Here is a 13,306-nt window from a genome sequence, read left to right on the forward strand (position 1 = left end):
ACTAAATTTAAATTGACAATATTCATATTTAAAATTATATAAAAATAAATTAAAAAATTTAAATCATTATTTTTTTAGAATAAAAAACATAATTAACCATACGAGGACAATAATAAGAGTACATTTTTGTTATTTTTATTGGATTAAATAATTTTTAATTTAAATTATATCTAATTAAATTTTAAGTTAAAAATTTTATAATTTTAAATTATTTGAAAAAACTAGATTAAATAAAAAAAATCTAGTTAATACGATCCATGCTCTAAAAAATTATATCGATGATTTTTGGACGTAGTTATATAAAATTTTTCATATCTAAAATTGAGCGAAATCAATGCATTTAATTTTTTTCATCTAAAATATATACATAGTTATCCTGTACTCACAATGTCTTTTAGAATTTAAATTCATAAATAATCCAAAAAATTATGTATATTAGTGAATAAAAAAGTTTATTTTATTTATATATAAAAAGTTATTTATTTTTTATTTATTAATTACAATAAATACAAATATCAAAATTTATCAAATTAAATTGTAAACATAAAAATACAGTTAAAAATCCTATGTATAGATTATTGACAAACAATTTTTAGTCACATTTAAAGATCATAACCTAAAAAAAGTATATAGTTATGGTTTAAGACAATCACTTAAAGTATTTGATAAAAAAAATAACAACTGAGATTAAAAAAATCATCACCTAAGATAAAAAAAAGTGATTATAGAGTTATGGTTATACTGGATTAGGTTACTATCAACAAAATATTACCTAAAATAAAAATGATGACCATTGATATATAGTCACAATTTTAAAACATGATCATAAACAACAAATATTATACTGGTCAAGGGTTTAGAATTTCAATTTAAGTATTTATTGTTAGATTTTAAAATTTATGTACCTTTGATTTAGGATTAAACTTAGAGTTAATTAGATTTAATGTTAAAAGTTAGGATTTATGATTTGAAGTTAAAAGGTTAAATGTTAATATTTAGAGTTTGGATTTGGATTTGAGATTGATGATTAGAATTTAGAATATAAAATTAGGGTTAGAATTTAGAATTCAAATTTTGTTGTTTAAAGTTTGAGAGTAAGTAATTTCGTCTATGTTACACCTGCGGTTCCAAGTCCGGATAAAGGAGGAGGGCTATGTTAGGCCTTCGATAGCTAATATAAAAATTTAGTCGAATCTTTATGACATGGATCAACGTTGTTATTGTGCTAAAGTTAGGTCGTTGTCCAAAAGCAATGCACTGTATGGCTCGCGTGCAATGTCAAATGAGTAAGAGCCGCTGCATTGGTGCCTGGGTGTAGTATTAAATGAGTAAGAGTTCCCGCGTGCAGTGAATGAACGAGGGTAAATAAGCTAGCTCACAAAGAAAAATATAAAGGTAAAGGTCAGAGCAACAAAAGGTTGAGATTTAGGATATGGAACATAGGTAATCCAACAAGAAAATTTATGGAGGTGGTGGATACCATGACAAGGAGGAAAATTAACATCACGTGCCTACAAAAAACAAAATGGGTTGGCGCAAAGACTAGGGAGTTGGATACCTCTGAGTTCAAACTTTGGTATACAGAAAAGGTGAAGAATAGGAATAGGGTAGGTATTATTGTGGATAAGCAGTGGAAGGAGGACGTAGTAGATGTTAAGAGGGTGGGTGATTGGATCATCTTTATCAAATTTGTAGTGGAAGGAGGTACTTTTCATGTGATTAGCGCCTATGCACCGTAAGTGGGTTCGGACGAGCAACACAAGATAAGGTTTTGGAAGAATCTAGAGAGTTTGATCCAAGACATACATTCGAGAGATAAGATTTTCTTAAGAGGAGATTTAAATGGCCATGTTGGAAGAGAAGTGACTAGGTATGAAAGTATTCATCACAAAGGCCATGGTTTCGTGGTGGTCAATACCGAGGCTAAAACTATTTTGGACTTTTCCTCAACCTTTGACTTTCTCATCACAAATACATGTTTTAAAAAGAGAGACGAATATCTTATAATCTATAAGAGTGGCATGACAAGCTCTCAAATCGACTTCTTCTTATTGAGGAGTGTCGACCGAAAATTTTGTATTAATTGTAAAATTATTCCCGGAGATAGTTTAACAACACAACATAGGATGCTTGTCATGGATTTTCGTATTGAGCAAAAGTTGAAGAAAAGACATCATACGAAGAACCCAAGGATTAGGTGGTGGTGAATGAAAGGTGAGGAACAAAGAAGTTTCCTAAGACGGGTAGGAGAAGAGACAAAGTGGGAAGGGGATAGAAGCGCGAAAGAGATGTGGAAGGAGATGGCAAAAATTATTAGAAAAATAGCAAAAGAAAGTTTTGGTGAATATAGAGGGATAGGACCAAAAGACAAGGAGTCTTGGTGGTGGAATACGGGTGTACAAGAAAAGATAAAGGCAAAAAAAGAGTGCTTTAAAGAGCGGTCTTTGTGCCGCAATGCAGATAATTAAGAAAAATATAAGGCGGTTAAGAAAGAGACAAAAGTAGCTGTAAGTGAAGTAAGAACAAGAGCATATAAGGGTCTCTACTAGTCTTTAGACACGAAGGAAGGAGAAAAATATATATATAGAATCGGAAAGAGTCGTGAAAGAAGAACAATAGACTTGGATCAGGTTAAGTGCATAAAGAATAAAGATGGAGAGGTTTTGGCTCAAGATGAGAAGATCAATGAAAGGTGGAAGAGCTACTTCTACGAGTTATTTAATGAAGGACAGAAGACTCGGAATTGGTCGGTTATGTATGAGGAAAGAAAATCAAAACTTCGACTACTATCGAAGGATTCGAGACTTCAAGGTAAAGGAGGCTCTAAAGCGGATGAAAAACGATTCCATGGGCTGGGTCAAGACCATTAGTACAATACCCATCTTTCTCTCTTGCATCCAGACTCTTCCATGAACCCGAGGAGATACAGTGTGAAAGAATGAAGGATCCCTTTTTCTGGCTAAGAAAGGATTAGATCCCTTTTGTTTGATTAGATCTCGATCACTTAGATAATAGAGTAGAGTGTCTCACGCCTTTCTTCCAATGCTAATCCGCTGCCGATAGGATGGTTTTGATAATGGTAGGGTAATAGGACTAGATAATATTCCGATTGAAGTTTGGAACGGCTTTGGAGAGAAAGGCATCAGTTGGTTAACCAAGGTCAAAGAAGATGACAGATGAGTAGAGAAAGAGTACCTTAGTACCTATCTACAAGAATAAGGAGGATATACAGGGTTGCGAAAACTATAAAGGGATCAAGCTCATGAGCCATACCATAAAGTTGTAGGAAAAGGTGATAGAACGGAGGCTGAGACAAGAGACACAAGTAACAGAGAAGCAATTTGGTTTTATACCAGGCAGATCCACCACTGAAACTACATACCTGTTAACAAGGATGATGGAGAGTTATCGTAGAAATAAAAGGGATCTACATATGGTGTTTATTGATTTGGAAAAAGCGTACAATAGGGTGTCAAGGGAGGTCTTATAGAATGTTTTGGAAAGAAAAAGAGTAAGGATAACATATATTCGTACAATTAAAGACATGTATGATGGGCTACAACTAATGTAAAGACTCAAGGTGGCATGACAAAGGAATTTTCTATTGGTATAGGATTACACCAGGGATCATCCTTAAGTTTATACCTTTTGACATTAGTCTTGGAAGTACTCACAAAGCATATCCAAAAGTTTGTGCCATGGTGCATGTTTTTGCCGATGATGATATCATCCTTATGGGAGAGTTAAGGGAAGACCTAAATAAGAAGTTGGATGTATGGAGAGAAACTCTAGAAGTGTATAGTCTACGCATAAGTCGTAGTAAGACGGAATATATGGAATGTAAGTTCAGTCGCCGAAGGAAAAACCTTAATACAGAGGTGAAGATTGGAGAAAATATATTACGAAAAGTTAAAAATTTTACGTATCTTGGGTGTATCATACAGGATAATGGAGAGATGGAACATGATGTAAATCATAGGATCCTAGCAAGTTGGTCAAAATGGCGGAGTGCATCTGGTTTTATATGTGACAAAAAAAAGTGCCTTTAAAACTTAAAGGATTCTATCGCACTGCTATCAGACCGGCTATGCTTTATGGTACAAAGTATTGGGCGGCCAAAAGGGAGCACGAACATAAGTTAAGTGTGACAGAGATGAAGATGTTGAGATAGATGAGTGGTCATATGTAATTTGATAGAATAAAGAACGAAGATATAAGAGAGAGTTGCAGTGGCACCTTTTGTGGAAAAGATGGTAGAATCGCGTCTTAGGTGGTTTGGACATGTAAGAAGAAGACCGACAGAGCACCCAGTTAAGAGGGTGGATAAGATGGAAGATGGATAAGGAGTGAAAGACAGAGGAAGACGTAGGAAGACCATCCATGAGGTGGTCAAACGAGATCTACATATAAAAAATTTCTCTGTAGACATAATACATAATAGAGCTTAATGACGTCATTTGATTTATGTAGCCAATCTTACCTAATGAGACAAGACTTTGTTATTGTTGTTGTAAAATTTAAGAGTAAGTGATCAAAATTAAGATTTGAAATTTAGAATTAAAAGATAGAGATTAAGAGTTTCAATCTAAATTTTAGGATTTAAAATTTATAACCGAAAACTAGGATTAAGTTTAAAGGTTTGGAATTTGAAGGCGAAGCTTAGAGTTTGGAATTTAAAGAATTTAAATAAAGTAAACTTTTTAGTTATATATTTAATTTTAAATTTCATGCCTAATCATCAGTCTCCTTTTCCTGTCTTCGAAAAGCAACCGCCGCGGCTACCACCACCACAACTTCTCCAACATCTCTTGTTCCACCTGAAGGGTATTTACAAATTTGATTAATTAATATTATTGATATTATTATTAATATTAATAAACGGTTTCTAACCGTTTAGTACCATTTGGTTGAAGGGACACAACCTTTTAAGGATTGTGTATGTTCAAAACATTGTGTCTATTGGCTAAAGGGACACAACTCTTTAAGAGTTGTGTATATTCAAAACATTGTATCTATTGGCAATAGAAAAGACACAACCATTTGTATACGTAACCAATCATAATTGCTATGTGCAATATGTATAAATAAGTCCTTGTTCACTATTTCAGATATGACGTACTAAGTGTACAAATTACTCAACCATTAAGAGATTTTCTTTGTTCAAGAGAGTTGAGAATTTCTTACTATTGCTAATTAAGAAATTCTTAGGTTTCATTGTATCCTGGGAGAGTATTGTCATTAACCCTATAGCAACTAAGTGTGGGGACAAATATCTCTCTAAAGAAAGCGATCTAATCGTGCCTTGAAACCACTACATAAATATAAGATTTTGTCATCTTACCATCTTCATATACCCAACAATTTTAGAGAGATATTTGTTGAAGATGGCACAAGATCAAAACACCACGTTCAAGGTCATGAATCAAGAGTTTGTCAAGTTAGATCGCTTTGATGGAACGAACTTCAACCGTTGGAAAGACAAGATGATGTTTCTTCTTTCGGTTCTCAATCTTGCATATGTGATTGACCCAAAGACTACACCAATTGCCGATGCCGCTGAAAACGTCACACCGGAAGAGAAAGAAAAGATCGTTCAATTGAAGAAGAAACGTGATGAAGATACTTTCGCATGTCGAGGTCATATCCTCAACACTTTATCCGACCGACTCTATGATCTCTACATGTCAATTCAATCACCATTAGAGATTTGGAAGTCTTTGGAAGAAAAGTACAATACTGAACGACAAGGAACAGATAAGTTTATCATGATGAAATATTTTGAATTTATTATGAATGATACTATGCCTGTCATGGATCAAATTCATGAATTACAAATCCTTGTAAGTAGACTTTGTGATCTACAAGTGGTGATCCCTGAATCATTACAAGTTGGAGCAATTATTTCAAAATTGCCTTCATCTTGGAATGGTTATAGGAAGAAACTTTTACATCTTGGTGAGGACTTCACTATTGAGAAATTACTAAGGCATATACGTATAGAGGAGGAAACTCGAAAACGTGATGCTGTGTATCTTTCTCAAAGTTCTAAAGTGAATCATATTGATGAAAATAACATCAATAAGAAGAAAAGAAAGTTCTCTAAAGATTCAAAGCAAGATAAGAAGAGACAAAGAGAGTGTTATCATTGTCACAAGAAAGGACACTATATCAAAGAATGTAGACTTCTGAAAAAGGAAGCATCAAAGACCAACTTAGTGGAAGAGAAGGATCTAATTGCTATGGTTGTAGAAAAAGTACAAAACATGCATATTGGCATGGTTACAGAAGTCAACATAGCAACACAAGGAAAATCACTTGAGTGGTGGTTAGATTCTGGGACTACTGTTCACGTTTGCAATGATCGCAACCAATTCAAAACATATGAAGAAGTGAACAATAGAGAAGTCTTGATGGGCAATGATAACTCAGCCAAAGTTTGTGGTCAAGGAAGTGTGGAATTAAATTTTACATCTGGAAAGAAATTAAGTTTAATAAATGTACTTCATGTTCCAGATTTGAGAAAAAATTTAGTTTCTGTTAGTCTCTTGTGTAAGAAAGGATTCAAAGTTGTAATGGAATCCGATAAAGTGATCTTGCTTAAGAATGATGTATTCATAGGAAAAGGATATTGTACTGAAGGCATGTTTAAACTTAGTATTAATAAAGTGAATGTTTCTTTGTATGTTGTTGATTCTTGTGATTTATGGCATAGTAGATTAGCACATTTAAATTACAAATCAATTGAATATATGCAAAAGAATAACTATATTGATCTTAGTAACAAGGATTTTAATAAAAAATGTGATATTTGCATACAATCTAAAATTACTAAGAAACCTTTTCCTAAGGTTGAAAGAAATACACATTTATTAGAATTGATTCATAGTGATATTTGTGAACTAAATGGCAATATTACTAGAGGAGGAAAAAGATACTTTATAACCTTCATTGATGATTGTTCTAGATTTACTTATGTGTATTTGCTTAGAAATAAAGATGAAACTTTTGAAATGTTTAAGAAATATAAAATGGAAGTAGAAAATATGCATAATAAGAAAATAAAAATTTTTCGTAGTGATCGAGGTGGAGAATATTTTTCTAATGAATTTGATCACTTTTGTGAATTACATGGTATTGTGCATGAATCTTCCGCTCCATATACTCCGCAACAAAATGGTTTGGCGGAAAGGAAAAACCGTACCTTAGTGGATATGGTTAATTCAATGTTACTAAATGCAAAATTGCCTTACAATTTGTGGGGTGAAGCATTATTGACATCATGTCATATCCATAATAGGATACCATCAAAACATAGAAAGGTTTCTCCTTATGAAATTTGGAAAGGAAGGAAACCTAACTTAAATTATCTTAAAGTGTGGGGGTGTTTAGCCTTTTATCGAGTTCCTGATCAAAAGAGAACTAAATTGGGGCCAAGAGCCATAAAAGGGGCTTTTATAGGATATGCTCAAAATTCTAAAGCATATAGAATATTAGACTTAGTGTCTAATGTAGTTGTTGAATCAAGAGAAGTAGAATTTATTGAAAATAAATTTATCAATGATTCAACTTCTAATTCAGAGTATCTCCAAAATGATACTAACATTTCACAAGAAATAAATAATCAAAATAATAAACGTCTAAATGACAAAGAGTTGATTGAACCAAGGAAGAGCTTGAGAGTAAGAAAAGAAAAGGACTTGGGTCCAGATTTTATTTCTTCTCAGGCTATCACCTTTTTGGTAGAAGGAACTAGGAATTCTGTAACAAACAAGATTCCTATTGTGATGAACATAGAGGGTGATCCTCAAACGTTCAAAGAGGCTATGGCTTCAAGGGATTCTGCTTTTTGGAAAGAAGCAATAAATGATGAAATGGACTCAATATTATCTAACGATACTTGGGTCTTGGTTGATTTGCCTCCAGGATCAAAGCCTATAGGATGTAAGTGGGTATTTAGAAGAAAGTATAACACTGATGGTTCATTACAAACCTTTAAAGCAAGGTTAGTGGCCAAGGGGTTTAGACAACAAGAAGGTCTAGACTATTTTGATACCTACGCACCTGTGGCAAGAATGACTTCCATTAGGGCTCTTATAGCATTAGCATCCATACATAAGCTTCATATACATTAAATGGATGTTAAAACGGCTTTTTTTAAATGGAGATCTTAATAAAGAAATTTATATGGAGCAACCGGAAGGCTATGTGCTACCCGGAAATGAAAAGAAAGTTTGCAAATTAATTAAGTCTTTGTATGGGCTAAAACAAGCGCCTAAACAATGGCATGAGAAGTTTGATTCAGTGGTGTTATCAAATGGCTTCTCACATAATAGTGCGGATAAATGTATTTACTCAAAATTTACTAAAGATTATGGAGTAATTATTTGTTTATATGTTGATGATATGTTAATCATCGGAACAAATTTAGAAGGAATTCGTATAACGAAGGAGTATCTAACTTCTAAATTCAAGATGAAGGATTTGAATGAAGTTGATACAATATTAGGCATAAAGGTACATAAGAATGAAGTTGGCTTTACTTTAAGTCAATCTCATTATATTAAAAAGGTATTGGAAAAGTTTGATCATCTCACAATTAAAGAATCCAATACGCCGTATGATCCTAATCTTAAATTAGAAGGAAACATGGGAAGACCTATAGCACAATTAGAATATGCTAGTGCTATAGGAAGTTTAATGTATGCAATGCATTGTACTAGACCTGATATAGCATTTGCTGTGTGTAAATTATCAAGGTTTACAGGAAAGCCTAGCAATCAACATTGGAAAGCTATAACAAGAGTTCTTGGTTATCTCAAGAAAACCATAAACTTGGGATTACATTATAGTGATTATCCCGCAGTTTTAGAAGGTTATTCCGACGCAAGTTGGATTACAAATCTTAGTGATAACAAATCCACTTCAGGATGGATTTTCACCATAGGTGGTGGAGCAATAAGTTGGGCCTCAAAGAAACAAACATGTATTACACATTCTACTATGGAGGTTGAGTTTGTAGCTTTATCAGCCGCAGGTAAAGAAACGGAATGGTTAAGAAATTTGTTATATGATATAAAGTTGTGGCCACAGCAAACGACAGCCATTTCAATCTTCTGTGATAGTGAATCAACCATGTCTCGAGCATATAACAAGGTTTATAATGGAAAGTCTAGACATATAAGTTTGAGACATGAGTTTGTGAGGCAACTAATAGATGATGGTGTAATTACCATTACTTATATAAGATCTCAAGGAAATTTAGCAGACCCTTTGACTAAAGGTTTGTCAAGGGATAAAATCAAAGAAACTACTGCTAAAATGGGATTAAAACCTATTATTGCTAAATGATGGGAACCCAACCTTATTCTAGTAGACCACTAGTTTCAAGGTTTAATGGGTAATAACAAGTTATTTAGCAATTGGAGCACTAAGGTATAGGATTTAGTGCTATTTATAATAAATTAGGAGGGTGAGTTTAAACTCTTAATGGAATGATAATATTATCTATCAAAAGATTCCACCTATATGAATATAAGAGTGGTGCCGCTCTAATCGAGAATTTTAGAGGTTTTATTCTCGTAAATATTCATGAAACCAGGATGAGCACAAGGCCATATAAGTGCTTAAAATTGTAAACTCTTGAACTTGGAGGGTATAAGTAATGTGTGTGATTTTTGGTACTAGCATATGGAGTATAGGTTTAATCGATTAGACACCTATTACTTCGTTAGAACTTTAAAATTTACACTAAAAGAATGTTTAATCTTAGTGACACATTCTTTATGCATATACTTGTATGATATTTAAATTTTGTAAATAGTGGGGGATTGAAGGGTATTTACAAATTTGATTAATTAATATTATTGATATTATTATTAATATTATTAATATTAATAAACGGTTACTAACCGTTTAGTACCATTTGGTTGAAGGGACACAACCTTTTAAGGATTGTGTATGTTCAAAACATTGTGTCTATTGGCTAAAAGGGACACAACTCTTTAAGAGTTGTGTATATTCAAAACATTGTATCTATTGGCAATAGAAAAGACACAACCATTTGTATACGTAACCAATCATAATTGCTATGTGCAATATGTATAAATAAGTCCTTATTCACTATTTCAGATATGACGTACTAAGTGTACAAATTACTCAACCATTAAGAGATTTTCTTTGTTCAAGAGAGTTGAGAATTTCTTACTATTGTTAATTAAGAAATTCTTAGGTTTCATTGTATCCTGGGAGAGTATTGTCATTAACCCTATAGCAACTAAGTGTGGGGACAAATATCTCTCTAAAGAAAGCGATCTAATCGTGCCTTGAAACCACTACATAAATATAAGATTTTGTCATCTTACCATCTTCATATACCCAACACCACCGTGATTCATCCCTCGCCACGATTTGTAGTGTGTGGTTTATACACGCAATTTACGTGTTGCCCCAATGGAGGAAATCTTGTCCCGGACCTTCCACTATACACTCTTCAATATAATTTTGTAAAAACTCAGATAGGTATGTATGTGCATATGCATGTGAATTCATTAAATTAAGTAATGTTTAATTGTTGTTATAGGTGGATTACATATTATGAGAGAATCCGATACAGATGTCGTACATATGGTGAGGTATGGAGCCAAGTTCTAAGAGAACATACACCATATATGAAGGCTCAACAATGACATTAGCGGATTCACATCCACAGCACATTGTGTGTTTTAAAAGATAAAAATATACGGTGAAAATTTACATGCATGAATGCATGATAAAAATGGTTAGATGATAATTTAATTAATTATATAAAATTATCTGATAATTTTTAACTCTTAATTTTATATGATAATTGCTCTTAAATTTTTACTTGCAGACACCATCCTAGCAAATAGGTGCTTTGATTCGCATTCTAAATTCTAATATCTCTTAATCAGAGTTCACTACGTATATCAATTAATGCTCTTTTTGTTGGCATTATGAATTTATGGCTTATTTTAGTAAGGGAAAATATGGAGAGCCAATGAAATATCTGTATAATGCCTACAATGAAGGTTTAGGGAGTATTAGATATATAACTATTAGTGTTATTTTTTTTTCATCAGCGTAAATTTTTAAAATACGTAGTATCATGATATGGTATTAGAACTCTAGATCCGAAAGATCAAGAATTTGATTTTTGATAAACCCCAAAATCAACTTTAACTTTTTGGATGAGTGGTTTTAAGAAGCTGGTTTGTTATTATACTCGCCAAATTAATTACAATTCAATTAATGGTGCCCTGCTCCTACATAATGTATTGTATTTGTAAAGTACACACAAATTAAATTTTGTTGGTCATCTTGTTTAGAAAGTAATTCCTAATGTGTTCTCTTTTGCATGATCAATAAGGGACTACTGCATCCTAACTTCTAGACTTGTTTTGTTTTGTGCTGACCAGGAATATGAGAATTATACGTCAAATCGTCAATTCTTGATTAGTGAAAAAAAACATACAATAATAGTAGGTTGGATACCACATATTAGTAATCTAGAAACTTGTGACAATGGATTAGTTAATGGGTCTATTAAAATTTTAATAACACAATTAAGACTTATAACTCACACCTAAAATTCTAATAATATTAATAATAATATCTTTATGTATAAGATCTAATATACATATATGATTGCTCTCTCTTCAGAAAAAGCTATTATGTAATTTTCAACTTAATTTATTAATTTGTCACCAATTTTGGGCTCCACCTAATCTATCGCTTAAGTCCAACTCTACGTTGTTAGAATGTAAAAGCAATGTTCAATTATTTGGCAAAGAGAAAAATTAAGGTGAGTATTTTTTTTTTTTATCTAATACGTATGTAGTCAATAATTCTAATTTTACTTTTTTTTTCCCCCACAAAGTTGAAGCTACTTAATCAGTGAGTTCATTTGTTTTTTTTTTAAGTTAATTATATACTAATTAGAGACTGATACTCATATATGATAAATATGAATGGTGATAAGTAAAATAATTTTTTATGTCCTTTTTTCTAGCTCATTAATTTGCTTTGGCCTCTAAAATTAGGTGACTCAATCTAGATTGTTTATAAAAATACTTATAAATTAAATGTATTTTAATAATTATTTGAATAAAGTACGTATTTGTTCTTAGCATTTGCAATTTCTTTTAAATATTCTTAACGTTTAATCCATTTAATTTTGTTCCTAATGTTATTGATTTGTGTCAAAATTATTCCTGGATATTTTTTATTTTGTCCCTAACGCTTTAGATGAAATCGACGTCTAGGAATAATTTTGATAGAAAATGAAAACATTTGAGACAAAATTAAATGCAATTAAACGGTAGAGATATTTTTAAAAAAAATTGTAAACATTAGAGATAAAAAAAATACTTTATCCTATTAATCAATCGTGTAATAATTAATATATGTTTGAATATTTTAGTTAAAAAGTATGATTTTAAAATAATTTATTGCATTTAAAATATATAAGAAAAAGTTATTTTAAGCAGTATGATTACAAAAATAGGTATACAATAATTATTTATATTATTATTTAGTATTTTATAACTAAAGTTAAAATGATAAAATCATTACAATAAAAAAATATTTATAATAATAAGTTTTAAAATATTATTTTTCATTTATAAAATACTTTTTAGTTTAAAATTACTGTTTTATTATAATTATTCTTAACTCTCTATTTAAAAATAAAAAAAAAAGCTCTCTTCTTTTGATGGATTCCCAGACATACTCTAATGTGCTTAGTTTTTCAACAAGAAAAGCTGCTATGCAAGTTACTAAACTGTAATACCGGTCAATAGCAACTACTTAGATGAATTAGATTTAGACTAACTAGACCAAAATACATATAAAAGAGTTTGGAATAAACAAAAATACATATAAAAGATAATAAATATCAAAATATATCAAAAAGTTATTTTTGATGAACAAAAATATCATGCAGTTAATAGATTTTAAAGATTTAGAATATATTTTTATTCATTAAAATTAATCTTATGCGTATATTTTGATATTTACAAATTTTAATGTATATTTTTATTTATTTTAATCTTTTTATATGTATTTTTGTCGATTCGCTTCTAGATTATTCTTTTTCCTTTTAAGAAAATAAATAGAATGAAAGAGAAAAAAAAAATATAACTTGTAGGCTACTATGACTTAGATACAAACTAACTATGGAAATAAAAGAATGAGACACATTTTTGGATGATTGAGTGAACAAGCGTTGTAAATTAAACTAACTTATATTGCATCTTTCATAAATTTAGATTTTATTTGCATTGAGCTA

Source organism: Arachis ipaensis, chromosome B3, assembly GCF_059453495.1.
Source record: "Arachis ipaensis isolate K30076 ecotype BB chromosome B3, ASM5945349v1, whole genome shotgun sequence".
Classification (NCBI taxonomy): Eukaryota; Viridiplantae; Streptophyta; class Magnoliopsida; order Fabales; family Fabaceae; genus Arachis; species Arachis ipaensis.